A 26,995-nucleotide genomic window follows, 5' to 3' on the forward strand; every position below is an offset into this window, starting at 1 on the left:
AGGTTGTGAGAAAGGGGCGAGGGTCTTGTGATATCATGATTACTGTACTTGCAGTAACATATTCAGACTTGTGTTTTGTGGTGTTTATAGTCTCTATAGCTTGCACTTCCTGTCACTGTATGCATATTTTTCTGTCAAATTGTCACGGTGCAATATTACAATGTCTGGAGGTGAGTTCTTTAAAATCGGCCATCAAGCAATTAAAGACAGTAGACTAGCAACCTCTTAGCAATGCCTTCGCAACCATTCAGGACTCTCTAATAACCACAGAGCAAAACCCTGGCAACAAAATGTAACACTGTAGCACTGTGGTGAGTTTTAAACAGGCAGCACTCATTTTCTTTTTCTAAAAAAAATCTTGCTTCGAGATTATAATTAAAATATGTTGGCGAGTTCGATGCCTTTTCTCCACTATCTGGTCAAATTCATCATTTTTATAATAAATTCAAATAACCAAATAAAAATACCTTCTGCCTGCGCACATGCTTCTGTTTTAATGCTGTGCAGCAGATCTTGTGTTTTTGGCAATGCTTTGTATTAAATTATGCCTCAGCCAGGAGTTTTAACATGGTTTTAAAATTTGTGGCCATGCACAGACTAAAACCTCGTCTTAGCTCTCAGAGCGTCCAAGTGTACATGCACCCACACACACACACACACACACTTGAGTTGTGCTGTATGGATGGGCGAGCAGTTGAGAGAATGGAGCTCGAGGGCCAAACCCAGAGGAAGTGGCAGAGCTAAACTCTGTGTATTCAACACACATCCAAACATACATACGTAGTGTCTCTTTTCGGGATGTAGTTGGCCTGCCAGTGCTCCCTCGCACCACACAGAGACATGTTTGCTCCAGTGCCATGGTTACTGGCACAAATAAATAATCTGTATGCAGTGCAAGTGTCATCTGAAGAGGTCGACATGGAGAGCGGTTACTCAGTGGTGCCAAAATACTCATTAAAAATCTCCCACAATCCAAACTATTTCTTTTGACTTTGGAAGGTCTTTGGCTTTTGACTTCTCTTGGTCATCTCTGATGAATTAAAAAAAAAAAAAACCTTTTAAATTAGAGAGTAACATAAATCTGGAAGTAAAATGACTAATTGCTAGAATATGATTATAAGGTAAAATGTTTCACGTTTCTCATGCATGAATATCACGTTGTGTCCTCTGCCTTGAGGGTATTTTTGATAAAATGTTGAGTACTCCCAAACTGCTGAGGTCATGGCCTGTTCTCTGAGTATAATCACAAAAGAAGCGCACACATACACTGAATAAAATGTAACTACTTTAACTAAGACACAGGAAAAAGTTTCATGCAAGAGCAATCAACTGAAAACCACTGGCAAATGTTCCATATTAATCTCCCAAGATCTTAAACTCAACGGAGAACATTCCATTTTATTTCATCAATAGGCAATTAAAAGTAACTAATAAGTAGCTTATTATTTTAAATAGAAAAAGGGGTAGAATACGTTTAAACTTCCGCTCAGCAATTAATCAGCATAGAGGCCATAATATAAAACTCCTTGTACATTTGAAATAAAAGAGTTCATTTTAATATTGCTAATGATCACAAAGCTCCTTCAAAAGTCCAATCAAACCATTTATGGAAACTAACATGCCAAAATGATTCATTCAGATGCTGTAAAAACAATGACATCACAATTACAATGAACCTGGAGTTCAATTGTTCTAATATGCAGAGCTTAGCAGTTATACAGGAAATGTATATATATATATATATATATACACTGTATATCAAAATGCAATTTATTCCTGTGATGCAAAGTTGAATATTCAGCATCTCTCTTCAGTGTCAAATGATCCTCCAAAAATCATTCTAATATGCTTATTTGCATACATTATTATTGTTGAAAACAGTTGTGCTGCTTAATATTTTTTGTGGAAACCATCAAATCATTTTTCAGGATTCTTTGCTGAATAGAAAGAACAGCATTTATTTGAAATATAATTATTTTGCTTTTGGACAACTTAATGCATGCTTTCTGAATAAAAGTATTAAAAAAATACTCCAGATGTATAATGCTGCAGTGTATCTATGCACTACAAGTACCTGGAAGACACTTTTGTTGCACTCAGCAGTCATAGAGAAGATTTTAAATCCCTCAATTGGAAAACAACGTTCACAACCTGTAATTAAAAATGAACATTAGTGTTTCGTTAGAGATGACATTACCCATCTAAAATGTATTAGTGCATAGTGTATTAGTACATCATTTGGGACACAACTGCTATTTTGTCTGTTTATTTTAACATCCTGGACATTTGGCAGGCTAAATTAGCAATTAGCACATTGTGTGTGTCAGCAGCTAAAATATGAACAATACTTTGTTAGAAGAGGGCTGAACGGTCACAGCGGAAGAGGAGTTGTGAGGCTGGATGATGGGTTTGTTTGGTGCTTTGGCTCTTTCATTGAAAGCAGTAGGCGGGTCACATGGGTGGCCAAAGGACAAACAGCTGGAGAGAGAGACACACAGGAAGACTGATAGAGAAAAAGAGATGTGAATTTTTTCATTTCTATACAAATATCAATGTTTTATTATACTATTTAGTATTTATTTAATTTATCCCTTAACAGTCCAGTTATATATATATATATATATATATATACATTTAACAGTGTCTCACATCCTCTCTCTCTTTCTTTGTTTTCCTCTGTGAATAGAGTCTCTATGAATGTAGCAGAATAAAGGGGGTCCAGTGTGAACAATACAACCCAGAGCAGCCTCACCATCTTAGGTCCAGAAACAGCACAATAAGAACAAAAGGCTACAGAGTACAGGCCTTACAGAGAGCCACTTCCCCTGCTCTCTTTCTCTTGTTTCATATATGTGTGTGTGAGTGAATCAGTGGTCCTGTGCTAGACTCTCCACTGCTATTATGTCCTTCCTGGAGGATTGTCAGATGTGACATTTATTCAGTTCCTTTGCACCATTGAAACTAAAAGTTTCTTTTGTGCTGAAACCTCTAGATAATTCCTGTTAATGCCGACTGTCATAAGCGTTCCATTGAAGAAACCTCTTTCAAAGCTCAGGAGACTTAATGGAGTTCTCAGTTGTGTCATTTATCCCTCATATTTGGTTGATGATGACTTTACTGTGTTTATATAAATAATAATAATAGCAGTTTTAGCAAAATTAATCTTTCCCCCCCTCTTATTTTTGTAACATGTTCCTCATAACTAGTAAAATATTTATCCACCCGTACATCTATCCGTAAATCCATCCATCCATCCATCCATCCGTACATCCACCCATACTCCATCCATACATCCACCCGTACATCTATCCATACATCCACCCGTAAATCCATCCATCCTTACATCCATCCGTACATTATTCTGACTGGATCTTATCCCAGAATGTCCCTCCATAACATTTTAGTCCTGTTTTTATTTAATTGATGAAAATGTCAATAGATTTTCATCATTAAAAACAATCGTTTTCTCGTTTTCAACTGTGAAAAAAATGTTGTTGATGAAAATTATGACAAAGATTATTTGTCAACGAAATTAACACTGCCATCCATCCATCCATCCATCCATCATTGATCCAGATGTCCATCCATCCATCCATTCATCACTGATCCAGATGTCCATCCATCCATCCATCCATCCATCCATCATTGATCCAGATGTCCATCCATCCATCCATCCATTCATCACTGATCCAGATGTCCATCCATCCATCCATCCATCCATCATTGATCCAGATGTCCATCCATCCATCCATCCATCCTGATGTCCATTCATCCATCCTGATACGTCCATATTAAACATGTTCTTTGAAAGGGCAAACAAAAACATGATGTTCTCAGATTTTTCTCCTAAAATTCCTACGTTTAAAACATATATTCCTAAAATTTAAAATAGACACAAATGAGACAATTGTTGTCATACAGTAAGAATATAATGCTATAAAATTAAAGTGGGCATTCAGATCATTTGGTCTTTTCAAAGTTCATGTTGAAATCTCTGACTTTTGGTTGCAGACTTTGGTTATCTTGGTAAATCTTAGCACTGTTTGAGACATTTTAGATCTTTCACACCATTCATATCTTGTGCAACTTAGACTGCAGATATCTGCATAATTACAGTAAAAGTTTTTTTCAAAAGACAAACGTTCCTGTGATTTACATCAAAAAACTTAAAATGCTTGTTTTAATATTAAGCATCTGCTGAACACTATAAATTTGGAATTGTTTTCAAGTCTGAGCTGAGAAATGTTGATTTTGTCACTCCAGACTTATAACCGTTATGGGGCCTGAGTAGAAAATGGACAGCTTCCCATAATGCCATGGTTCAGTCTCAGTGTGCTAACATCCTCCTTCTGGGATGTTGAGAAACACCACTGTGTCCTTGACAAAAGATCTCAATCCCGCAGGGATGATGAAAAATGACTGAATCTGTTGGTCCAACTCTGTATACTTATCCTAAAAAAAAAAAAAAACACTCAAGTGTTTGACGTAGACGGATCATCAGCATTTACCAGACTCATTCCCAAAATGCAATTGCATCAGCGCAGCATAATTGTGATTAAACTCAGTTACTATTTCCTGCTCCTCCCGAGATTTTCCATAGAACACCCTAGAGAGGATATAAACAATCAGCGTCAGATCCACCCTCATAAAATCATTAATTCAAGTGCTAGGCTGGATGCTAATCCTCATCCAGTGTGGTTTAAACATCTGGTGTGATGAGCTAACTGCTAAATCTCCCTCCAGAGGGCCTTTGGACTTAAGAAAGGTTTAAGAGCTGGATGCTAGCCTTGACTTTCACTACCTCGAGTTTGTCTAGAAACTGTCTCGGTAGATCTTTTAGATCAAGAAAATCCAGATGCTAACGGTGCTATAAAATATTTTAAGAGACATCAAGGAAAACAGAGCAGAATGCAACTGTATCTTATTGCCTTGAAGGTCATGCAGCACAGTACGAATGCAGGATTTCTGGGAAAGATCAACACATGTATACTTGCTTATTAGGTTTTGATCTATCTCAGGAGTGAGATCAAACGCCTCAGATATACTGCACATACCTTCAAGAGTGGCCAACGTGCTAACATAACGGTACATTTGACAATTGCTAGCAAAGAAATAGACCCCCAAGCCGTTTGGGTAAAAATAATGGCTAACAAAGCTTGATACTTCAAAAGTAAAAGCAGGGTTTTACCACTGCCAAATGTCTGACTCACTCAAACAACCAAGAAATGCCTCTTTTGGCCTCAACTTCTATGGCAACCTCTTTTTTAATATGCTTCAAAATTTTTGGACTGCACTTTTATATCCCAGGGGTTGATGTTTTTTTATTTTTATCATGCTTCATAATTTATTTATTATATTTTCTAATTCCTTTTTAATTATTTTAATACTTTCCCTTTTAAAATATAAAAGATAATATATTTAATATAACACACATACATATATATATATATATATATATATATATATATATATATATATATATATATATATACACACACACACACACACACACACACACAGAGTCATACATTTTATTGTTAAATGTCATTTCCATCAAAGAATGTAGAATATAAAGAATTCCAATTATGGCATTAACAGGACAAAGGAGTCAGCAATTTTAGTGTTTAATGCCATTTTCTAATGTGAAAAAACAATAATCATTTGATATGGAAATAACAGTTATGACTTTCAGAAAAAAATGTTTTAAAAAAGTGTGTAAGAGCATTTATTTTTCTAAAAGGCCATACAGTATAGCCATACAGTTGAAAAGACCTATATATAATATAATCAAATTGTACATCAATATAATTCTTCTGCAAATCTGCTTTTATAACATCATTGCTCTTTTTATCATTTCATATCTATTTTAGAGCATATTTATGGCACAGATTCATGGGAATTAATACTTTGTTCCCTTTGCTGAATCTCAGTGCTTAGTGTTTCGTAATAGGTGCGCATGTGTGGGTGTGCGCATGTGCGTCTGTGAAAAATTATGCCATCGTATTCTCTCACAATATGAGTGTTTCATAACCAGTGTGTATTATAGAGCTCCTCCGGTTGCTCATTACACTGTCGAACAGTGCCAGGGTTAATGATCTGGGGAAGGACAATCACTTATGGCAGAGAGAGCCAAACGAGGTCTGCTAATCGCACCGCTCCAAACTAATCTCCTATTTTTAAAGCACCATATTTCCGTCCCCGCAGGCAGAACTTTGAGCATAAAAGGCAGGGAATGAGATTGCCAAAGAGCCGATGCCATTATCAGTAATCATTGCCTCAGGTAGACGAGAAAGGTGGGTGACAAGGTACGGCCTGTGTTTGAAAAACTCAAGTGATCACATATTGTGTTCAATTAGAGAGGCTAACTGAAGACATCTGCAGGACTTTGCGAAATCTCCTGGTAATGACCCTGAATTTAAAGGATCAGATATACAAAAGAAAATGAGTAGCTAGGAATCTGTGTCTGGAGAGATGTCAGTTCTGTAAATGGATGCTGAATTTCCAGTCCTTACTTGCGATATCTCTCTCTTTTCAGGTAAAAAAATAAGCATAACAGAATTATATACTATTTAACAACAACAAAAATGTATTATAACAAACTGAATATATATATATGTATGTATGTACATATAAGTACATATGTATATATATATATATATATATATATATACAGTTGTGCTCAAAATTATTCATACCCTTGGTAAATATGATCAAAGAAGGCTGTGAAAATAAGTCTGCATTGTTTATCCATTTGATCTTTCATTTAAAAATTAAAAAAAAGTCTAACCTTTAATTGAAGTAAAAAAGTGAAAGTGGGGGAAAATCACATTAGGAAATAAATATTTTTTTCTCTAGTACACAATGGCCTCAATTATTGGTACCTCTAGAAATTCTTATGATTGAAATATCTCTGAAGTATATTCCCATTCATAATTGCATTTTTTATCACACCAGGGTGACTAGGAACATGAAATTATCCAGCCATGGCTTCCTGTTTCACAGGATTATGAATATGAGGGAAAACAAAGCCCAAATTCCCTTAATCATTGATCACAATTAGTAAAATCAAAGAATGCATTTCTGTTGTGCAGCAAAAGATTGTTAAGTTTCACAAATTAGAAAGTGGCTGTAAGAAAAGAGCTAAAGCATTAAAAATTCCCATTTCCACCATCAGGGCAATAATTAAAAATTTCAACTGCCTGGAAGAGGACGTGAGTCTATTTTGTCTTAAAGCAAGGTGAGGAGGATAGTTTGAGTGGCCAAAGATGCTCCAATGATCACAGCTGAAGAATTGCAGAAAACAGTTGAGTCTTGGGGTCAGAAAGCCTCAAAAAAAATGTTTTTATCAAACAGCACATACATCACCACATGCTGTTCAGGAGGGTTTCAAGAAAAATTAAAAGTCATTTAAAACTGACTGTCCATGCTAGAAATCTTACAATGGGCCGTGGTTGGATCTTCCAACAGGACAATGATCCACAAACAAACATCAAAATCAAAACAAAAATGGGTCACTGAGCACAAAACCAAGCTTCTGCTGGCCATTCCAGTCCTCTGACCTGAACCCTGTAGAAAATGAGTGGTGAACTGAAGAGAAGAAGCACCAACATGGAGCTGGGAATCTAAAGGGTCTGGAGTGATTCTGGATGAAGGAATGGTCTCTGATCTCTTGTCAGATGTTCTCCAAACTTGTCAAGAATTATAGGTGAAGACTCAGAGCTGATATCTTGGAAAAAGGAGGTTGCAAAAAGTATTGGATAAAAGGGTATGATTAATTGTGGCCAATGTGTATTAGAGAAAAAAAATATTTCATAATGAGATTTCTCTCCCATTTTAAATTCTTATTTTCCAATGAAAGGCTACATTTTTGTAAAAAACAAAAAGAAAAAAAAAATCAAAAGGATTAATGATACAGATTTATTTTCACAGCCTTCTTTGATCATATTTACCAAGGGTATGAATAATTTTGAGCACAACTGTATAAATAAATAAATAAATAAATAAATATATATATATATATATATATATCAGTGCATGCTAGGCCATCTTTAGTGTCACGACAAAAGAAATCATAATTGTGAGTTTGCAGTCAGAATGTGATGAGATGAGATGTGAAGGCTGCATGAATACCAGCATACAGCACAATTAGTGTAGTCTGATTCATCAACAAATGACCTAAGATTCACAAGCTACCTGATTACATCAGTTTGATGAATCCTATATTGAATGAACTCACAGAGCGTCAAAACGATTACAAAAACCACCCAGAACACCTTAAAAAACAGTTTAATTAAAATTAAACTGAAATAAAATATAAATCGAAATAATTGCACTAAATGAAAATAACAGATATTGCTAAAAATACTGAAATAATATAAGTTTAATTTAAAGTACTAATATTACTAAAACTGAATTAAAATAAATTAAAAATACGAAATATGAAAAAAATACATATACAGTATATAAATATATACAGCTCATCTTGATTTAGTTTTGTAATTCTTCTAATATGTATGTATGTACGTACAGTATATACAGTGGGTACGGAAAGTATTCAGACCCCCTTAAATTTTTCACTCTTTGTTATATTGCAGCCATTTGCTAAAATCATTTAAGTTACTTAGGATCATGTGATATTTCAGTTTTTCTTTTTTAATAAATCTGCAAAAATGTCAACAGTTCTGTGTTTTTCTGTCAATATGGGGTGCTGTGTGTACATTGAGGAAAAAAAATGAACTTAAATGATTTTAGCAAATGGCTGCAATATAACAAAGAGTGAAAAATTTAAGGGGGTCTGAATACTTTCCGTACCCACTGTATGTATATATATATATATATATATATATATATATATATTAGTGGTGGCATAGATTAATTTTTTAATCTAGATTAATCTCACTGTAATCTTGGAATTAATCTAGATTAATCTAGATTAAAATGGCTCATTTGAATTCTGCCAAGTAGATAAGTAAACAACTAGCAGTCATCAAGAATTTAATATTGATAATAACATTGAAGACATTGTATGATTATTCCTTAAAGATAAGGTTTTAATAGTTTTAGTAGTAGTAGTCTATTACGTTCTGCCCAATGTCTTCAAGTGAAACCGAACTTTTATTTTGACGGGTTGCCGTGAGGATAGTTTTTCTCAAATGAAACGCTCGAATGCTCATGAAGTGACTCTCAGAGCAGTTCTGGAGATGTTGTTCATGTATTTATGTCCTCATTTAGTGAGACGACAGACGTTAATATCGCCGCAAGCGTCACGCGGTCTTCTGTACGAGTAGTGAACAAACCCGTGCGTCTGCGCCATACATTAACACAGAGACACGCAGAAGTCATATTTAAATAGACGTTTTGCTGCTTAATATTTACAAATAGGTGTGGGAGTGTGTTCACTTGTGTGTGCGCTTACGTTTGTTTGTGTGTGTGTGTGTGTGTGTGTGTGCGTGTGTGTGCGAACCGAGGCGGAACTCCGCTGTGCGCGCGATACAGAGAGCGCGACCATGTAAGGTAGAGACAAATGACTTGCCGATTTCCATTGGGAAGCTTCTTAAAAATAAATTTTCCCTGAAGCAAACCCGGCGGCTTCATAGCTGCATCCATGTTAGCACGCATACACACAGGTTCGAAGACTAGTTCTCGCCCCCTACAGTGCAATTAAGTTTTAATGTAGTTTTAATTTAGTGATTTTAACTTTTAGTTTAGTGATTGTTAATGCTTTAAAGAGCCAATGTTAGATTGTAAAGTTCTAATGCTATCTGTTCTAACTATTAAAGGCACAGCTGTTATAAAACCAGAGAGAAAGGCTGCATGGCTATCAGGCCCGGATTAACACAGTGTAGTGCCCTAGGGTGAGCACATTTGAAGTGAATGAAGTTGAATGACTACTATCACATAGAATTTAGGATGGATAGTATGCACATTGGGACGCAGGCACTGTCTTTATGAATGGATAATTGAATCACTGACTCTAGATTCATTTAAAAACGCAGGTTCATTCATAAACGAAACAACGCTGTATTTGAATGGAGATGCGCAGCGGCTCAGCTGTGACTGTTTGAAACTATTTTCCTTTACGAAATAGAGCAAAATCGGGAAATATTGTTAAATTCATACAATGTACATCACTTTATATAACTTATTGTTTGTTGAACTGTTGTATTAATTTGATATCACATTTGCAAACTCCCCTATAATCTTTAAAAGCTGTCACAGTTCATCGCAATCTCACAAAGCTCCATAATAATCAATGAAGCGCTCTACACTGCACAACGAATCTCTTATTTACACCCTGTCTACACTTTGTTTGTTATAACGAGAGGATTTGTGAGCTTGCATAACTCAGCAATGAACAAAAGTATTTTGAGCAGTGAGTGGATTCTGATTAACATTGCATTCAAGAAATTAATGTCTGCGACACATTACTCACTGCTGCACAAACACGCAAGTAGAAATCTTTGAAGCTCCCCTGAGCGCAAACACAAATGCTGATCGGGTATGTTTTGATAGTTGCACGCAGTACTTTTCAGTCGCATTGTAGAGCCCTGGCCATGTGCCCTGATATTTTCTCATTTTTTAATTTACATTTAGCCCAACTGCTACGCTGATGCTGCCTATCCATTATGAATTGAATATTATAAATTGGCGGGCTCGACTCTGACTGGGGGAGGGCGCAATTACACTGTGGCCTGACCCAATCGCAGTTCTATATGCATGCATATATTTTATATTCTCTCTGTATACATTGGATCATTAACTGTTTATTTTCTATGCATCTGCAACTCTTCCAGCAAAATAATATATACAAAACATTAAAAATATTTTAAAGGTCTAGTTATTTTCTTAATCACTTGGTGCCCCCTTATTGGCTGGTGCCCCAGGGCACTCGCCCAATCCCGTCTATGGATAACTCGGCCCTGATGGCTATGATAGTAAGTGAGAGAGTCAGTGGTAATATCAGTGCATTCCTATCGGTCAGTGTTAGAGGAGCTCAGCTTAGCCTGACAGTTAGCCTGCCCTGAACCAGGTTAGCTTTCCAGCATAAGTAGCCACAGTGACTGAGGTTGATCTTTGTTAAATTTGCTTTATGGAACTAAATCATTTGTCAATGAGTCAGACTAAGTGAAACTAAGCGACTAAGCGTTAGAAGTCTGAAGACACAAGTTAATTTATGATTTGCTGTCTGTCTGAACCATAGAAATAAAACAATCATATTTTTTCCATTGCATCGTCTTGCATCAAATCACATTGTGTTGAATCAAATCGAAATCGAATCGCACTGCATCGTAACAGGGGTGAATCGTATCGTATCGCATCGCATCGCATCGCTAGCTGCTTCATATGTATCTTCAGTGTATCGTATCGTTGGCTATGCATGGAGATGCATATTGCATCGGCCTCAGTTATGGAGATGCACATCCCTAATACACACACACTTGAAAAATTAAAATAAATTGAAATGAAAACTGAAAACAATAACAAAAAATAAAAAAATAGATAAACTGAAAGTTTTGCATGGATAAGTATTACTCTCATTTTCTTAAATAAATAAAAAACTACTTTTATTATTTAGTCTTAAATGTCATTTGAAAATTTTAGTGCACAAAAATATCAAGATTGTAACTGTATATTCTGTATTCATGTATATATACTGCACATATTGTCACTGAATATTCACTGTTGCATTCTGGATTTCGAATCCTTCAGCGGTGATGTTGTGCTTTACTGTGTGGTTAGATGTACAATCTGTAATTGTCTGTGTATGTGTAACAGTTCATTAGTGGAACTCTGCCCATAAAATGTGTTTGCACTAACAACACTCCTATGGTGACTTCAAATGTACATTTAAACCATATTAAAACAAAGCCTTTTCTGATCAAGATAAAGCAACCATAGAGTATATCATCTTAATTCTCCTCTCATGGGAGGAAGTGATGCTATTAACATGAGGACATTTATGGATTACCATGTTCTAATAGCATATTTTATAACAGCGACTCAAACCAAAAATAATGCCAGTGACCTCAGCCAACAATCACATTAGAATGAACACTGACTGCAATAGTCGATTGGGACTAACTCGTGTGGCAGGGAACAAAAAGACAACCAGAAGAAAACATAAACAGACTGTGATGATCCTCTTTGGACAACCTTAAACGTCCTCAATCTAAATCCTTGACTCTATTTATGCTTATATGTTCAGACAATGGCATTATGATAATCCATAAAAAAGCATTTTGTTATACAAAAGGACCAAGCCACACTGTTTACTAATACCTCTTTGGTTCAGATACCTCAAATAAACTTGGTTTGTGAACATTCACACTTTCAGTCATTAGGATCGAATGGTAAATATCTCATAAGTGTTTATTTGCCATTTAAGAGACTTCATTATACTTGCAATAAAGAAATGGCAGGGACAGTCAGCAGTTTGGACTGAGTACTATCAGCACTCTCTGTGTTTGCCAGGAATTAGGAGTCTCGTTCTAGTGTTCTTGGTCCTTAGATCTCTCAAGACCACATAAATGTGGCTTTGGTCTGGATCTGGGTCTTGGATAATGGTTTTACACAAGACCGCAGTGTATTTCAGGCATTTTGGTGCAGTATCTTATCACAGGGGAAAGAGCCAAGTTGATTTTATATGCTTCAATGCTTTAAATGTAATTGAAAATTAAGTTTCACAAAATTAACCACAATGTCTATAGTCAAACTAATAAGTACAACAGTGGCAAAAATCACAGATTTTTTTTCGGTCTGTTCAGAGATGATGCTAATAATATTATTAATTAGGGCATATATGTGCATTTATTTATTGATTTGTTTGTTTGTTCAAAAGATGATAGATTTGTGCAATAGTTTGTGAATTGTGTACCTTTTTTTAAAATATGAAACAGTCGAGTAGTAAAATGATTTTTTTTTTTTTTTTTGGTATAATTAAACTTTTTTTTTTTGGGATAATTTTGAGTTCAGTTGCAAGTTTGGTTGGTTTATTTAAAAACAAAAAAGAATAAAATAATAATAACACTTCATCTCTGATGTGGCATGGAACAATTATATATAAAAAAAATAAAATAATATACGACAAATTCAGGTAGACACTGCAGATTCAGGGTAACACAGACAAAAAGACAGCAATGTGCCTAAAATCCCAGAGTACAGATTAAGTCTAGTTTGAGACTATGATTTTCATCCAGACCAAAGATGATTACAATTAATAAACAAAGTCAAAAATGTCCTGCCAGATCGGAATTGCCAGACCTACAGAGCTAGTTGGGTTGTCTGCAACAATAGGTGCAAATTAAATGTGAGCAACTAAACAACCCATTACACTTACACTACTTACATTGACACGTTACTAAAACTCATCACACATCACCTAAAAAAAAAAAACAGTCAAAACATATTTGTGAAATACTGATACTTGATCTGCACAGTATGTTTGCTTTTCAATCTGACTGGAATTTATGGCAGATAACTTTCCACACTTTTGACGTAAAGTACTTTAATTTGGCTTGCCCTGAAGGGGATAATTTTACAAATCACTGACATTCTTTTTCTTTTTTCCCCCTTCATTTCCAAGTGCTTTTCTTTCTTTCTGACCTGTCCCATTCACAGTCTGTAACATTTTTTTTTTTTGTCACAACCCTACATAAGTAGTTTGTTTTAGTTGACAAAAGCTGCTAAAGTATGCCTTCCAATATTTTTCTTAAACTATCCTGATAACACTGATTGCATTTAAAATTTTCACTTATTTGTTTCTATAAAAACAAAATATAACTTATTTTTTAATATAAATATTTATTGAAATCAAAAATTTGATTATATGTGTTACCTACAAAATGAACTGAAGGGACCACCAGGCAATGAGACATAAGGTAATTTCAGGAGATGTTTACATTATGAGAATATATGAGCATATGAATGTATGAGCTCTCAGCCTCTTATTCAATCAGTGCCAAACATTCCTCTTTAATAGTCCTGTGCTGTGCTTTCCCTTTTTCTGTCTGTCATTCTGGATTATGTGTAAAGCATTATTCTCAAAAGCATTACCCTGATCAGAAATTCTACATCAGTTTGTCTTTATTGACAGATGGAATGGCCTGCATCTATTGGTTTACCTATATATTCCATATTCAATGGCACACAGACCTCCGTTTCATAACCGAGGTCATATATAACTCTACTTTCCATATTTGATGGCACTTACTATTCTGCTGTGCTTCAAACCATTATGTGTCCTCCTGGGTTGATCCGTAAATGAGAGTTCATGGATTAAATGAGGCCTTTAACGAATATTAAACCTTTACAATATGCATATTTCTAAAGTGGATTAGCTTTGTTGAGATTATGACGTAGTGCATGTTGTAAAGTCCAGAACTGCTCTTCAGAGGGCAGATGGTTTGCTGTTAGTGGCCACAGTACAGTTTATATTGGGTAAACGGTTTATCCCTATCTGACCTTTTAGAATAATTTGTTGAAATAATAATTGAGCGGCTTGTGAAACATTCTGCTCTTAAAATCATTCTTTGTATCCTGACAGCATTGGTTTCTGTGTTTTTAGTCTAGTGTGACACAAAGGGCCTTATACAACATTTGAACAATGCTGGCGTTTTTGACTTGATCCTATGCAGTGCGGATGTCAATCTGTTTGTGTTAGCTTAGTCAATAATCCTGAAAGCTTTTTGCCGATACATTTTTAGTATTTCTCCTGGCATAACCGCTAGATTACTATTAAGTACACGACTTTGCATTTGATTTGTGCTGGATGTTCACCATATTATTGGGGATTTTCCAGGTAACCCAAATCAACTCAGGGTCAGTTAAGTTCTGATCTATAAAGGCAGTTAGGGACATTCGGTTAGTTTCTGCGGGTTTTGCTAGGTGGATTTAAGACTATTTTAAATACCTTTTTAAGACCAATTAAAGAAAACGTAACAAATAAATTAAAAATTAAATCGAGATGCAAAAGTGACATGTCATGTGTCTTGTATTCTGAGAATTTTTTTTCAAATGAAGTGAATTTATGATTAAAAATGTTAAATATAAACAGATACTTGTTCTTCAAATATAAACTCACTTAATTTTGTTCAAATTCTCCAAAAAAATTTTTTTTTTTGGATTTAAGGATGCATTTGCACTGGAAAAAAGACAATAATATTGACAGATATTATTATTATTTTATTTTTATTTTTTTTTGCAGTGCATGCCACATTTAATGACTTTATTGATTCAAGAATTTCTACTCCGATTTAAGACTTTTTAAGGTTTTAATTCGAGGAATGGAAAACAAAGACTTTGAAGACTGCTGCGATGATAAAATAAAAAAAAACAAAAAAAACATGTTACACAAAATGTGGCATTTGAACATATTTGTTGAGAGTTGACAAAGATTGTATACATTTTACACTTCATACAGTGGGGTCTAAAATGTCTGACCACAATGAAACCTGGAAATAAAAAAGTTTTGACTTTGAAAAAGATCAAATTAAAATCTCCAGAGCTCACATCTCTTTATTAGTTTGTCCATTATAGCCAAACATTGTTTTCGTGTCAAATATGCCCTACACTAGGGCTGGACAATTAATCGAAAAATAATCAAAAACCAAAATTAAGAACCTCTAATGTAATTTTCCCATGTCGGTTTCCCAGGTTCGTTTTTTAATCCTGTTAACACTTTCCCCCGGGTTGCCAGGTCCGCAGCAGGTTTTGCAGCAGCAGCCCTTTAAAAACATGTCATGTGACTCCGTCCAGTCAGTGGCATTGGAAGCAATATAGGAAAACTCAAACACAGAGTCATCTAAGCAACAGGAGCAGCATAAAAATATGCTTTTTACATATTTGTAATGTGAAAAACTGAACGTTTTCATTACCAGAAATGTGTGCTTTGATTCCAGTTGTCATAGGTCATATCATCCAGCCAACACCATTTGAAAAGGAGTTATCAGTACACAAGCTACTGTCACCAGTGACAACGGTAAACAATCAAACATAACAAGCAGGTTGAGGTGATTTGAATCATGTCAACCATAACGGCAGTTCAGCATAAAAGGAGCGCTAATGTTCCAGTAAGGAATCTTTACTGACTGCCAGACAACCAGCACAGACTAGTATTTCCCACCTGAACACCACCAACCCTGGACTGTACCTCAACTTGCCAACACCATTTGCTCACCATGTGCACAAGAAATGTCCCTCAGGACTAATTTAATCAGCTATTTTGTCTACATCTGTTTTTTCTCACCACCACAGCCATCAAAGGATGTCCTTCACACAGCAGAAAGTCAGAAGAAACAATTCCTTCACACACACACAAGCAACTGGTTTTGTTTGCCTCTTCAAAGTTACAGTCATTTTCCCTCCCTTCATTTGGAGCAGTAATGAGAGTGCTAAATCGGGATGAATTCGTTTGAGCTTCTTCCACAGAATAGGCTGTGATGCCGTTGTCCAGTGCACACACGGCAGGGCGTCTCTCCGGGATGCAAACTAATGACTGTCTTTTTGCGATCAATTAAACCACTGCTTTACCTAAAAGCTCCAGGGGTGCCGGCCCGATTGTAGTTAGCCGGAAAATCTGCTGAACATCTCCAGTCCTCAAGGATAAGGATTACACTGCCTGTGGCTCTTTGTGTGTGTGCTAGAATGAGTGCTGGGGAGTAACCAACCTAAAGCAACAACGTTACCAACTTGATGGGATAGTCAACACCAAAATTAATATTCTGCTGTCATTTATTTACCCTCATGCCATTCTAAACTTGTATGCCTTTCTTGATAACCAGAATGTTTGTAACCAAACATATTTTCTTCCTATTGAATTCAACAAAATACAACAAAAATACAATTTAAGTCAATGGGAACCAAAACTGTGCAATTTCAAAATATCTTCTTTTGTGATAGAAAAAACAAAGTCATACAGGTCTACAACAACATGAGGTTGAGCAAATGATGACAATTTTCATTTTTGGGTGGACTATCCCTTTAACTTCATTCATAAGTAATATAAAGGTGCATTAGCGAAATTTCAGCCAAAAAAATATCTATTGTCATTAATACAGCGATGTATGAAGCACAGCTCACACAGAAGTAGCTCTCAAAACGAGCAGCTTGAAGAAAAAATGTCACCTACATCTTGGATGGTCTAGGGGCGAGTAAATTATCACCAAATTATATATTTTTTTCAGGTAAACTATTCCTTTAGGTAAGAGCGTAGAACAAAAAACTGCTAATTGCTACAATTCTTTTTTTATTTATTTTTTTTAACAAGCAACTTTTTATTAGTAGCTTATGCACTTTATTTAAGAGTGCCCTCTTAAATAAAGTGCATAAGCTACTAATAAAAAGCCATTTGTATCTTAAATGTGAGAGTCTTCTGGTGTCATTCACTTCCAGTTATTTTAGATGTACAAAAACAGACCATTATGCTGCTAGATATTGCAAACTGTTATTTATGATCATATTATTTTAATTTCTTATCACAACAAAAAACATACTGGTTTGCAGCACAAAGATTTTTGCCGTTTACTGCACTTTGTTATTAGTACCTAATGAACTGTAAGTCTCACACATTCACAAAAAATAGCATGCTTCCACGTTGCAAAATAAGGTGGGTATTTTTGCTGGTTTTTCTAAATGTCAGTGTTACTACTTTAAATTATAACTATATTTTAGCTTGACAAGCTGTAGTTTTGAAGTAGCTCCCCAACACTGGTTAGCCTGTGTGCTTAGAGAGCAAAATGTGGACACATGTTTACAGGGGTATGTGGGTTTCCAGAGGCTTGTGTGTGTGTGTGTGTTTACTGGGGTGTGTACATGTTTGTGTGTTTATAGCGGTGTGTGTGAGCATGTGGGTGTGGATCGTTTTGTGTAAATTCAGCCCCAGCTGTTGAGCGCAGTGCAGATGCGGAAACAAAAATAGGGGATTACAACTAAATATAGGGTAAAAGATGGAGAGAGAAGGAGAGCAGGGTGAAAACAGAAGAGAAGAGGGATGGAGAGAGAAGAAGGGATGACTAAAAAAGAACAAGACACTGAAGGATGGTAACATTAGGAAAACCAAAGGGATGAAAAGGATTAACAGCAGAACGAGGATTAACAGACGTTTAAGGGATAGAGAATGAAGAAGAATGACAAGATGAAATGAGACAGAAAGGGTAAAAGGAATTCTTAAGCACTAAGCAAACAAAATGGATATTAACATTTACTGAGAAGGACCGTCAGATTAAGAGAGCGATGACAAGCACTAAAAAAAGATCAAAGTTTACAAGAGGCAGTGCAGTGCAAGAACGTCCTTTTGATGGATTATTTTCCGTGATTACGCAAGAGATGCTACTCTACAGTTTTTCGTGAAACAAGGCTTTGCAGAAGCCCAGATATAATGTTGTAGCATCTTATTCTTCACAAATATATGCTTTGTAGAGGAAATGGAGGCGTTTAGCAGACTGGTGTAGAGCTTCTCTCTAATTTATGGCCAAATGAAAATGTAGAGTGCAAAGATGGTCTGTATAATGTATAGTATAGTATAGTAACCACAGCCATTTTTTTTTTTTTGAAAAACTCGTATACTTGTGTATTTTGGGATCAAGGAAACCAGACCCTATTTGAAGCTTTTGTAAACAGAACTGCAAAAAATTCATTTTTTACATTTTCTGGAGAAAATCTAAACTTACAACAGTTTTCAAGGAAACCTGAGAAGGTTCTGTCCCTCCTTAAACAATCCAAGTAATCAAAACTTTAAAGGCCATCAAGATGCTGTAAAATGAAACCATATGAATCAATCAGTTTAAGTAGGGTAAACACACAAGCTCAAATGTGCGTAACATATATTATGTGCTCTATATGTATGCATGCCAATCATCATTTATAAATGAATAAAATTCTAAATGAAATCTGTTCATCATATAAAGTCTTTCTGCACAAGACACCACAATGATGCATTGTGGAAACGTTTTTCCTTTGCATTTTTTAAAAAGTTTTGCGTATAGACGGCAACATTGTCAAAACGACTCATGTTCTCAAGGACAGCAAAAACCACTAAAACACCGTATTTTTCATGCCAGGCCAGAAGTTGGTGATGTCACTTTGTATAGAAACTCGCGCATACCTTTACATTAAAGCGAATAACGTCTACCAAATTTCTACCAAATTCGCATTTTTGTAGTTTACATGTAGACAATACTGATACTGTTCTCATTCGCATTCCTATTACTGTTTTCTTTTTTCTCGCTCCGTTTCATTTCTCTCTCGCTCCGTTTTTCACGAGTTCATTAAACAACAGAGGTAAGTGAATCATTCTTCACGGTGAGTAATGGTTTCTTCTCCTGCTATTGTTGTTTGCACCGCTTGCCACATGTATAGTTTCTCTCTCTCTGTCGGCGATGAGGGATTCACATGTGATAAATGCAGGGAAATAGTTAGGCTGACAGAGAAGATTTTAGAACTAGAGACACGCATCCAAACTTTAGTTGAGGATAGTAAGAATGTGAGGGCTGTAGATACTGCTTTGGATGCAACTAGCTCAGGGAGTCCTGTGGCACCACCCACCCTCCTCCTATATATTACAGAGAAACAAATGATAAAGCTTGGCTTACTGAATATCAGGTCCCTACGAAAGCGCTTTTTATAAATGATGTGATCACTGTTCATAACCTAGATTTGCTCTGTTTGACAGAAACCTGGCTAAAACCAGATGAATATATTATTTTAAACGAGTCTACCCCCAAGATTACTGTTATAAAAATGAACCGCATCCAAAAGGTAAAGGGGGAGGTCTTGCTACAATTTATAACAATATTCTCAGTATTTCTCAGAGGGCAGGCTTTAAGTATATCTCCTTTGAAGTAATGCTGCTTCATATAACATTATCTAGAGAAACAAGTGTTAATGATAAATCCCCTGTGATGTTTGTATTGGCTACTGTATACAGGCCACCAGGGCACCATTCAGACTTTATTAAAGAATTTGCAGATTTTTTATCAGAGTGTTAATGCTGGCTGCAGATAAAGTCTTAATCATTGGTTATTATCCACGTTGATAATGAAAAAGATGCATTAGGATCAGCATTCATAGACATTCTGAACTCTATTGGGGTTAGACAACATGTCTCAGGATCTACTCATTGTCGAAATCATACTCTAGATTTAATATTGTCGCATGGAATTTATGTTAATGGTATTGGAATTCTGCAGCAAAGTGATGATATCTCAGATCATTATCTAGTCTTGTGTAAACTCCATATAGCTAAAACTGTAAATTCTGAGTAGTATGGTAGAACAGTATGGTAGAACCATCACTTCTACCACAAAAGACTGCTTTGTAATTAATCTTCCTGATTTATCTCAATTCCTCAGCATATCCAACAGCACAAAAAACTTGATGATGTAACAGAAACTATGGACTCTCTCTTTTCTAGCACTTTAGATACGGTTGCTCCTTTACATTTAAGGAAGATTAAGGAAAAGAGTCCAACACTGTGGTATAATGAGCACACTCGCGCCCTAAAGAGAGCAGCCCGGAAAATGGAGCGCAGCTGGAGGAAAACAAAACTAGAGGTATTTCGTATTGCTTGGTGGGAAAGTACTACTACTGTCCTACAGAAAAGCATTAAAAACGGCTAGATCTGATTACTTTTCGTCTCTTTTAGAAGAAAACAAACATAACCCCAGGTATTTATTCAATACAGTGGCTAAATTAACAAAAAATAAAGCATCAGCAGGTGTTGACATTTCCCAACAGCACAGCATTAATTACTTTATGAACTATTTTACTTCCAAGATCGATACTATTAGAGATAAAATTGTAACCATGCAGCCGTCAGCTACAGTATTGCATCAGATAGTGCACTATAGATCCCCTGAGGAACAATTCCACTCATTCTCTACTATAGGATAGGAAGAATTGTATAAACTTGTTAAATCATCTAAACCAACAACATGTATGTTAGATCCTTTTCCAGCTAAACTACTAAAAGAGGTGCTTCCAGAAGTCATAGATCCTCCACTAATTTGTCATTGTCATTAGGATATGTCCCCAAAACCTTCAAATTGGCTGTTATTAAGCCTCTCATTAAAAAACCACAACTTGACCCCAAAGATCTAGTTAAATTACAGACCGATCTCGAATCTCCCTTTTCTGTCAAAGATACTAGAAAAGGTAGTATCCTCACAATTATACTCCTTCTTAGAGAAAAAGGGTATCTGTGAGGATTTCCAGTCAAGATTTAGACCGTTTCATAGTACTGAGACTGCTCTCATTAGAGTTACAAATGACCTGCTCTTATCATCTGATCGTGGCTGTATCTCTATTAGTGCTACTGGATCTTAGCGCTGCATTCGACACTATCAACCACAACATTCTTTTGAAGAGACTAGAAAACTTTGTTGGCATTAGTGGAAGTATATTAGCATTGTTCAAATCGTATTTATCTGACCATCAATTTGCAGCAGTGAATGAAGAGGTATCTTATCGATCACAAGTACAGTATGGAGTACCTCAAGGCTCAGTACTAGGGCCATTACTTTTCACGCTTTACATGTTACCCTTAGGAAATATCATCAGGAAACACGGTGTTAGCTATCACTGTTATGCGGATGATACTCAGCTCTATATTTCTTCGCGGCTCGGCAAAACACATCAAATTGAGAAACTAACGGAATGCATAGTCTATATAAAAAACTGGATGACGAGTAATTTCTTACTGCTAAATTCTGAAAAAACAGAGGTGTTAATTATCGGACCTAAAACCCCAACATGTAATAACTTAGAACACTGTCTAACACTTGATGGCTGCTCTGTAAATTCTTGGTCATCAGTTAGGAACCTAGGTGTGCTATTTGATAGCAATCTTTCCTTTGACAGCCACGTTTCTAGCATTTGTAAAACTGCATTTTTTCATCTTAAAAATATATCTAAATTGAGTCCTATGCTCTCAAAGTCAAATGCAGAAATGTTAATTCATGCATTTATGACCTCAAGGTTAGATTATGGTAATGCTTTATTGGGTGGTTCTTCTGCACGCTTAATAAACAAACTCCAGATGGTCCAAAATGCAGCAGCTAGAGTTCTTACTAGAACCAGGAAGTATGACCACATTAGCCCAGTTCTGTCAACACTGCACTGGCTCCCTGTTAAACATCGTATAGATTTTAAAATCTTGTTAATTACTTATAAAGCCCTGAATGGTTTAGCTCCTCAGTACTTGAGCGAGCTCTTATCGCATTATAGTCCTCAAGTCCCCTAGGTCAACCAGAACCCGGGAACACTTCCCATAACACCCGATGTACTTGTTACATCATAAGAAGAATGGCATCTACGCTAATATTAGTCTGTTTCTTTCTTATTCCGAGATCACCGTAGCCATACGATCCAGACTGTATCCAGATCAGATGGTTACTGCAGTCACCCAGATTCAGTCCGTATCCAGATCAAATGGTGGATCAGCACCTAGACATGACCTCTACAGCCCTGAACGTCAGCAGAGATCAGGACACCTAGATGAGCCCCAGAGACAGATCCCCAGTGAAGACCTTGTCACCTAGATGGCCAACGGGACAAGACCTCGGGAACCAGATGAGTCCTTTACAAAATCTGACTTTGCTGCAGTTGGAATTGAACTGCTAGTTCGTCTGGTCAGAGGAGAACTGGCCCCCCGACTGAGCCTGGTTTCTCCCATAGTTTTTTTCTCCATTCTGTCACCGATGGAGTTTTGGTTCCTTGCCGCTGTCGCCTCTGGCTTGCTTAGTTGGGGACACTTAATTTCCAGCAATATCGTCGACTTGATCATTTTACATTATTGACACTATTTTCCTATTTTGATATTGGAAAGTTGCTTTGACACAATCTGTATTGTTAAAAGCGCTATATAAATAAAGGTGACTTGACTTGACTTCAAAAACATACACTTAGAAACACGTTTTCAAAGTTTTAAGCCCCCCAAAACCATTGTCATGTAAATGAATGGCCAAAACGCACAAAGTTTTCATTTTAGTTGAAAATGGTGTTGTGTAAATGGCACACAACACCATTAGTTTTACAATGACTTTATGACCTTTTTGGATCTTCACAGTTTTGATTACCTGGACTTTCAATAGATGGACAGAAAACTCTCAGATTTCTTTAAAAAATATTTAATTTTTTGTTTTGAAGATGAACAAAAGTTTTAGAGAGTTTGGAGTGACATGAAGATGAGTAACTGATGTCAGAATTGTGTGGGTTTCTGGGTAAACTAACCTTTAAAGAACAATAAGCCATAAGAAAATAATGAAAAATGTGACACACACCCAAAGTAAAATTAGCAAAATTATGGACAAAATCAGTTATTTTGATCACAAAGGTATCGCTCATGTTCATAGCACAAACATATCAAAGTTTAATACTAAGTTGTAAAAAGGTAGACTGTTTCCTCTCTGCACTCTCTGTCTTTTCTTGCAGTAAATTTAGCTCAGTCTCTCATCATAGAAGTTCATTTCTTTTGTTTCTCATGCTTGTCAGCTTGCTGGGCCATGCGAATCACAGAGGCCTGGCTGGGCCCCAAATTAGCGCTTGCTGAAAAACCCTTGAGGAACCAGGAGCTTCACGCTGCTCCCGCTCATGCACGCTGACACTTTCCCCACCTCCAGCCGTGCTGCTTTTCAAAAACAAAGACTCTAATTGCGGGATGTGTTTCGACCGGTCTGCGCGCCAGCAGCGACTCAACCTCATAGCGGCCAGCAGCAATTTTGGACTTTGCGACTTGAATTGAAGTAGTTTGTGGTGTGGCCAAGTAACTGAGAAGTAAATTAGTCAGAACCGAGCTAGTTCCACCTCAGATAAATTTGGATCACCCGTGTTTAACCTGTTTAGTTTATGAGAACGATGTGCACGAACAGTCCAAGAAATAAATACATACGCACAGCATCCAAAAGTCTGAGACCACCGATAAACATCTGTCTTTTGCAAAACCTGATGATCATGTTTTCCTGCATCCAAGAAAAAGCATCCAAGTGTGCTAATTTCTTATTGTCACATTTTTCTTTGTTTAAAAAAATTCTTCAAAATCCTAATACACAATCACAATTTAAAATTTAAAAATCCCAGATTTTTAATGTGGTCTCAGACTTTTGAACCCCACTAAGTAACATACTAAGTGCTTGAAAGTGAAATATTAAATGCACAAACATTATTCCCCTGAGAAAGTTCCAGTAAGATTATCTCATACTGACATGCTCAATGTTATCAGTCCTTTTACACGTTTTGTTATACGTCTTTATTATCCAACACCCTGTCTGACTGATCTTGCAACACAGGCCCAAACCTGCTGGCCTGAAACAATTCTCTGAGTGTGTGTTCAGTTCAGTTTTAACTGCACTGTGAAACTTTCATGATAAGCCTTTGTGTTTCCATCCTGCCAGTCGGCTCTGGTTTGGCATTTCTTCTCTTTTGTTAACTTACTTTACAAGAATTGCCAAGTAGCTCATGCTATTGAATAGGGGATATTTCACCTTCCAGTATAGAGACATCTTAATCCCTTTCTCAGTTTCACTCTGGTCACATAATCGTGATTGAAAGAAAGCTTCCCATGAGCCATCTGAAATATGACAACAACAACAAACAAAGAATAAGGTTCTTCTTTACTTAAAATATTCATGGATCTGCATCTCTCACCTCTGAGCTGTGGGGGAAGGTGAAGATGCAAAAATAGATGAATATAAATCACAGATTTCATCTCTAGAACAAATGTTCACTCCACATATAGGAACAGTATGTGATATTCAGTGTCCACCGGTTTCAAACAATACTTGTTCAAAAAATGCATACTAAAAATGTTGCTTGCTCACTTTAAAAATACTAAGTGACACATAGTCACAATATACGGTTTGATCAAAATATCTGAGACCAATTTTTTATTCAATAAAATTTTAATTATTTTAAAAAGGCTTACAGTAGTTGTCCCACTTTTGCTTTATTGACAGCAAGCGGTTTCTTTGTTTTCATTTTTTTTTCAATCCCTAAAACTCTAGGATTAAATCAGATGTTCAGTGTGGTCTCAGACCTTTGGACGCCACTGTATATCTGGCATTTCATGTCTATGAGTGCTTACCAAGTATGAGATATATGTCAAGCAACTTAAATAAATGTAAAGAAGATTTTTTGCGGTGGGTCATGCGGTCATCCACTATCTACGGCAAATAAATACATGGAAATTAAATCACAAGCAGCTGATGCGTTTCGAGTTGGTTTGTACTCTTAAGCTTATTGCATAATACACATCGTTGAAAAGCATTTGGACAGCGGTTTATATAACAGCCGTTGCCGAGGGCTTTTGAGTGGGAGACTGTGTATGATATGGCGCCCCCTGTGGGCAAAAGGACTGACCTGAATTTAATCAGTAAACACACACTGGAAACATATAATGTGGAATAAGATAGCAGCTCCATATTACATGTGTTAAAACATTTTACTTTTTTTGTTCAATAGATTATCGTACAGAAACTCATACATTAACCTATGGAAAAGTTCAATTTCAAATCTGCAAGCTGGAAACTTCAATATCCTGTGCGAAATAGATTTTTTTTCAATAATATAAGCCTAATAAAGAATTCCTCTGCATGAATTATTCGGGAGGAATTTCATGACCGACACTCTCAAGAACAGCTTTAAACATCAATATTTGTACTGTGTAATAGATCTATTCTATCACACATATACAGTAGCCTTTCTGATGACGTTAAATAGTAGATTGCACCAGAAAAGAAATCTAAAAATCTAGTCAAAAATCTTTTAACTCTAGAAATAAATTAATCAGAGCTGACTGTGAATAGAGCATTTCTATGATGGCATTAGCAGCAGAAAACTATTTCGCTGCATAGAGTAGACGTACAAGACTATAATGGCCTTTGCTAGAGTGCTGGCTGTTGAATGGCCTTACATACAGGCTAAGACATGTATTCTGATACAATCCTCCTTCAGTGTAAGACTGAGGGTTTTTCGTTTCTTTTATCGTCTAGCAGAAGCAAATCAGAGTGTCAGATTAAGTCAGATTTCTTGGACAAGTAATAGCACACATCTTCAATATGCTGCTCAGTTTAAAAAAACCTAATACTTTAGGTCATTTAAAAAAAAAAAAAACCCTAACGCTAAGAGCAAGCTTTTAAAAACATTTTAACAAACAGCAAGACTTTTATATAATCAATTTATGATCGGGTTGTTGCTCAAATGATTGCTTATTAAACTGGAAAATGTTAAACTCACATCGGATTTTGGGAATAGAGTATATTGAATTAATGCATCCAATCATATTTCTTTTTAATACTTTTTGATAACTGCTTACTCATTTAAAACCACATCTGGTGAAAATGACAGAAACTATTTCTGTTTCATCTTAACTATAATTACATTAAACACTCAGATGTCTGTCTGAGCAGCACTGGTATATTTGCTAAACAAAATAAATGCAATATAGCTAGATCTGAATGAATGGGATCATCTATGCCATCGTTATATATACATATCACCAAAACCTACTGTAAAACAGCTCTATGTTAAAGCATTTAGGCACTATAGACGTGACATAAAGCTGCTTTGAAACGATTTGTATAATGAAAAGTGCTATACAAATGCATTTGACTTGACTTGTGTTTCCAGATTTCCAGATTTTAAGGGCTGGTAGCTCATAAAGAGCACAATAACTTTGCTTTGACACAATTCACATTCTAATCTCATAATAGAAATTTTCTTTAAAAGCCAAAAACAACTTACAAGACTCGTTCCACATAATTGTTGTAACTAAGGCTCATTCCCAAAATCACCCATCAACACACTTCCATTAAAAAAAAAAAGAAAAAAGAAAACGGATTGTTTTTACAAGGAAACATCTGAGTGTAATTTGATGACCTGAATACATTTCTGTGAAGTTCTGAGGAAACGAGAGAGAGAGAATGAAAGTAACAGCAGGAGAGTGATAAAAAAAGATTTAGAGTTGATGAGAAAAAGAAGACAAACAGATCAGGATGCAACAGAGGGA

At 36.0% G+C, this 26,995-nt stretch overlaps 1 protein-coding gene across 2 annotated transcripts in view; it reads right to left on the minus strand.

Moving 5' to 3' along the window:
- efna3a (ephrin-A3a) overlaps positions 1–26,995 on the minus strand; it is a 153,702-nt gene that overhangs the window by 24,742 nt on the left and 101,965 nt on the right. Inside the window, exons 6-7 of one of the 2 annotated variants that reach the window (XR_009267210.1) lie at positions 2,349–2,503; positions 2,075–2,151 (exon numbers count right to left, since the gene is read on the minus strand). The exons of the other annotated variant lie outside the window; for it this stretch is intronic. The gene's annotated coding sequence lies outside the window, so the exon portion shown is untranslated. The remainder of the gene's footprint in view (positions 1–2,074; positions 2,152–2,348; positions 2,504–26,995) is intronic. 2 annotated transcript variants of the gene reach the window in all.

Source organism: Onychostoma macrolepis, chromosome 19 (genome assembly GCF_012432095.1).
Source record: "Onychostoma macrolepis isolate SWU-2019 chromosome 19, ASM1243209v1, whole genome shotgun sequence".
Classification (NCBI taxonomy): domain Eukaryota; kingdom Metazoa; phylum Chordata; class Actinopteri; order Cypriniformes; family Cyprinidae; genus Onychostoma; species Onychostoma macrolepis.